The following is a 5,614-nucleotide window of genomic DNA, read 5'->3' as shown; positions in this document are numbered from 1 at the left end:
TTGTAGTTCAAGGAATAAAGCCTTATTCATTTAAAAAGCCCTGAAATCTGGAACATTAAATTTTCAAATTGTGGAGCCCTTGATATGCAGTAAACACTGAGTATTCAATAACAGAGCTGAACCTGTCTTTATGGAGCTTACAGTCCAATTGAAACAAGTATTTTTTTTTATTTAGTCAGAGGGAGGAACAAGGGTGAAACTAGAGAGCTGTTGCATTAGTTTGTTTTCATACTGCTGATAAAGACATACCCAGGACTGTGCAATTTACAAAAGAAAGAGGTTTAATTGGACTTACCATTGCATGTGGCTGGGGAAGCCTCACAATCATGGTGGGAGGCAAGGAGGAGCAATGGATGGTAGCAGGCAAAGAGAGAATGAGGAAGTTGCAAAAGTGGAAGCCCCTATAAAACCATCAGATCTTGTGAGACTTATTCACTACTATGAGAACAATATGTGGAAACTGCTTCCACGATTCAATTATCTCCCATCAGTTCCCTCCCACAACATGTGGGAATTATGGGAGTACAATTCAAGATGAGACTGGCGGGGGAACACAAAGCAAAACCATATCAGCTACCCTGAATAGATGTCCACAGTTGGAGTCCCTTTGTTCACATGGACAAAGGGAAGGAGCAGAGGGGAGGGACTCGGGGGAAGACAGCAAAACGATGCTAAGACAAACATGAACTCTTTCATAGTTTTACCTGTTAGTAGCTCTGACCATGCAACACACATAGTGTAAAAATACAGACATGCCTCTCTGAACCACAGTGGACTGGATCAGTACTTTTCTATATTCTGCGCCGTCTAAATTCTATACTTGGATTCCCAAGAATTATTGTCTTAGCTAAGTCAATGTTCCCTAGTGCACAACCACTGTATCCCAGAGGTGATGGTTCCAGAGAAATTTCCAAATTCAGCTGCATGCAGTGTTAGAACCAGCCTTTCCACATATACTCTTAAGCTATGTTCTTAAGACTGGGTCAAAAGCCTACACAGCTACCCTTTTTGTCAAGGTAAATTTATTTCAGGCGCCCTGTTTCTATTTCTTGCCAATGAAACCTGATCTGAGCAATTTCAGAAAGCCCCATCAGGCCTTCTTCCTAAGTTTTTTCAGGCAGCAGTGTTGAGGCTGTGTTCCTTTGACTTTCAGAAGTTCTCTGGGTTCCCAAGTAATTCTTCTAAGATCATGAGCTGCTCAAGTTGCAGAAGGTTTTTGTTTCCTACACTGCAACAACCAAGAGGGCTACTCAAGTGAGTTTTGTTTTGATGAAAATAAAGGGCTTTAAAGATTTTCATACAAATAATACAAGTTCAAATTACACACATATGCATGTATATAAAATCAGATTATTACACAAATGCTGCTTTATATCTTAAGTACTACTACTACATAATTTTTAATAATCCCATAATATTCCATCTATAGAATTATAATTTACTTAATTTTCTAATGTTGAGTTTTTAGATTATTTCATTTCTAATTGCCATCTATTGTAAATATTTCCTCACAATGAACACCAGAGGCATAAGTTTAAATGCTCCTAATAGTATCTTCAAAGACCTTTTTAATCTGAAAGACTGAATTCAAAGAAATCCAGAACATTGCAAAATAAATTTGAAGATTGGTTGGAATGTGTCACCAAGTCTAACAGGGAGATCGTGAGTTAGAACCATACAGCTATTCCTTTTTGTTGCAAACAATACTCAAGTGATGGACCCTAAATCCTCTTACTTGGCTGTTCATTTGCCCCTTGTATGTTGGATTCCATCTGCCTCTGAAATCCCCTTTCTGAGTCTTGAGTTCCTCCTCCATGCTTTCCCAAAGGTGACTCTGGACCAAGACCCTCCCTGTTTCTGCCAGGTAGGCATGGGGCACTTCTGAGAACCCAGTTCAATGCCTCTCTGCTTCTTTCTCAGCCTTTTAGAACTTCCAGTTTACACCAGCCCTGATTTCTGGAGAAGCACAAAGAGGTGAACACAGAGAACTTTTTAACTGTTCCTAGTAGGGTAGGAGTTCAGAGCCAGATCAAGAGCCGTGTTGAGGTCAGGGAGTTGACAATCCACTTTCACAGTGTAGAACCCAACGCTTCCCTAGGTACCTTCCAGCAGTGACAGTTTATTTCCTCTCTCTGACTCAGGCTATGTTTCAGCGCCTGCACCTGTGCTGTGCACTTCATTTATCTTTATCTTCTTTTGCAAGCATACAGGCCCCTGTGTTTTACTGAGCTCAATTGGCTTCTGACCCTATTCCTCCTTCTAACCCTTGTCAGATCTCCTGAAGACCCAGGAGCCTCTTCTGCTCTGGCTGTCTTAGTAATGAAGAGGCTGTGGTGTTGCTCAGTTATTTATTCAGTCATTCATATTCATAGAAAAGCATAAAGACAATTTTCTTAATTACAGTACTGGATGCTGCAATGTGTCTTCCAATTTTCTGTGTGCAGTTTCCTCTGTGTAACAGCCACTCTGCATGAATTCGACGCCTTTAATTGCTGGAGAAATTTCTCCAGGAGAGGTAATGCAGAAAGAAGCAAATAAGCTTCCAGGATTCCATTTAAAGAATGTTTACTTGACTCTGGTCTTACTGGGTTTGGGAAGCCTGGCTGAGCTGCTGCTTTGTGATTTGCATGTACAAACCAAGATTAAGCCTCTGGTTTGCATTCTTCATTTGCTTATGAAAGTTCTGTTTATTTACCTGCAGGTGGAAATTTAGACCTTACTCTCTCCTGAGATCTGTGAAAGGAGGGAATAAATAATTTTATGATCTCTAAAACATGAACAGAGTAAATAATTTCATGATCTTTAAAACATGGAGAGAGACCACAAAATTGAATTTTGTGAATCCATCAATTAAGGGCTATGGAAAGTGGAGTGTGGACTCTGTGGCTTCCCTCCAAAAGCACAAAAAAATGTCAGCAGATCTAGATTTGTTAGGTAGAATGCTTTATAATCTCAGTCCAGTCTAGAGAATTTTAAAATAACAGCTGGGAGGCAGAAATAAAGACCGATGAATACATTTGCTTTCAGGATCTTAACAGTTAAATCTCCCTGTTTAATTTCAAAATTCTACCTCAGCTTTCTCAGGTGTTAGCTGCTCACACTAAGTAGATTATTTTTCTTCTTAGTCATTTATAGTCTTATGACAGTCAAATATGTTTTGTTTCATTCTGGCTCTGCCCCTCTCGCCATCTGAATGCTTGAGGCTGTTGCTGATTGAGAGACATTCTGAAGCTGTAAGTGATGATGTCTGAGTTGGTGTTAGTACTTCTCCTTTGGGTAGGGTTGAACTCATGTTTGAAGTAAGCTAGGGATCCCTTGAGTTTTTCTCCCCTTTGACATTTACTCTTCTTCCAGGTCCCCAAAAGAAGAAAACTAGCACATTTACTTTGTTTCTCAAACCGCCTGTTTTCAATACAATTCTAATTTTCACTGAACTGATACTGCAATTCAGTCTGCTGTTCTGGTGAGCCAGTGCCTGTCATTATTTACCTTCATGAGTTGACTTATATTGGTGAGGAAGATGTGCTAGAGATGGAAGTTTTGCAATTAAGTGTCTGATAGCAGCAGTGGAGGAGGCAGAAGATCCAGCCAGGCTAGATTTGGTCTTCTAGCAAAAGAGCATTCGCAGGTGGAAACTGAGAGCTTATTTTTGTAAGAATCATTCTTATACACAGTACAAAAGCGGTGGCATTAAACCAAGGTTATGACAAAAGTTGAAGTGACATAGGAAATAGAGGCTATTTTACAAAGAGCAGGAAAATAAGTGTAGTTCTTTAAGACAACAGAAAGTTTTGCACCTTTTAAGGTTGGAAGAGATGATTCCTTTGGCAAAGCTGCATTATCACAAAGGGAACCGGAAGCCATGGCAACAAGAAGTGCTATTCTTCTGTGGGCTTTGAGTCAAAGAGGAGGCTGAGGTTGAAGAACAAGATAAGCCTTGAGCAATGTGATACCCACCCTGCAGGAAATAACTGAAGGAGAGGCTGAGGTTTTGTGTTTTAGAAAGGGCAGTTGACCACCCAGTGAAATTGCATGTTAACCCTAATATGATTTAGTTTGTATCCCTAGGCTGGTGAAGACCAGAGGAATATAAACTACATTTGCTTCTATTTCACACAGCACAGATACGTATTTGGGACTTCAGACTTGAAAACAGAGACATTACATTTTACCTTAGGGCACTTTATGTTAATGCCAAACATTGGCAGAGATCACTCTTTTTGTTGCATTTCCATTATTTCAGCACATTTGCATCTGGTGACTTTCTAAAACCTGATGAGATAAACTTTGCTATTTGTTTTGTGTTGTTTCCGAAATGGAAGCTTACAGAATGTGAAATCCTCCTGGGATAATAAAAACAAATGCAGAAATTGCTTCATGGCAGATGATAGCGTGTGGAATGAATTCGTTGTCTTTTTTTTTTTTTAGCAAGAGGGGCGAGAGTGGAAGATGAGGGATGTCTGAAAGGCAACTTGTGAACTTGTGGGAGTTTTGATGAGACTTCTAGAAAGTGAACTTGTAGTGAGAAGAAAATAGGAAGAAATAGTGTGCCAAGAGTAACCCTAAAAGCATTTTTAAAAAGCACTGAAGTCATCGTTTAGCAATTTAAGTATTCAAATAATATCTGCTTATCTGTCTGGTTGAGTTTATCTCTCTCTCTCTTTCTGTTCATCTATTTATCCATTAATCCTCCTTAAATACATAAAGTCAATCTTTAATTGAATAAAGATCTTTACTTCGATCTCTAGTAACAGATATAGAGAAAGTATAGCTTTATGTTTATGTGTTTTTTAATGTTAAAAATTATGAATTTAACATCTGACATAGATTGATTTGGTTTTGGTCAGAGCAGTGGTAAATTGAATAAGCCCTTAGAATCTTCTGGGGAATGTTTTCTTGCTTAATTAAAGTAAGAAGAATCTCTGTTAATAAACCCACTTGGTCCCTCCGGATGTTTTAGTGCCATGTTTTAGATAATGCTCTGTGAAGAATCAGGAAGAGAATGAATAGAAAGAAAATAATGCAAGAGAAGAAGGTAGAGAAGAAGAAAGAGAAAGATGCTGAGAAAGATTAGTAGACATTTTGAACCTGCCTTGAGGCAGTCGTGGTAAATAAGCTTGTAGCTCCTGTGATGTTTTGATGCAGCAGCTTGTCCCAGTGGTTTTGGAGGAAGCACTTTTGACTCAATCTAAGAAAAGAAAATTATCAAATGATTGGTGTATTTTATTACCCAGAAATGTTTGAAACAAATATTCCCACCCCCATCTTTAGGTTTTACCTCTTTGAGTTGTGTATTGAACATGGGGTGGGGGATGAGATGGTTGGAAGAGGAGATTAAAACTCAAGGCCAAGGAGAGGAAGAGAGGGCCATTAGACATCACTTTTATACAAAGCACATACAACCAGGAGAGAAATGGTTACTAATTTTCCATTTTCAGAAGGCATAGTCAGTTCTTTTCAGCATGGACACTGTTTAGTATTGGAGAATTCCCTGGAATTATAAATGGTCTCCGTCTCACTACTCATTTGTTGCCTTCAGTTGATTATGTGTTGGATGTTTTCCCTACTGGACTGAATTCTTTTTCTGGTTCCATAGATAGATGACTATCACCTC

This window comes from Saimiri boliviensis, chromosome 15 (genome assembly GCF_048565385.1).
Source record: "Saimiri boliviensis isolate mSaiBol1 chromosome 15, mSaiBol1.pri, whole genome shotgun sequence".
Taxonomy (NCBI): domain Eukaryota; kingdom Metazoa; phylum Chordata; class Mammalia; order Primates; family Cebidae; genus Saimiri; species Saimiri boliviensis.
The sequence above is the reverse complement of the archived record's forward strand: the minus strand, read 5'-3'. Positions refer to the sequence as shown.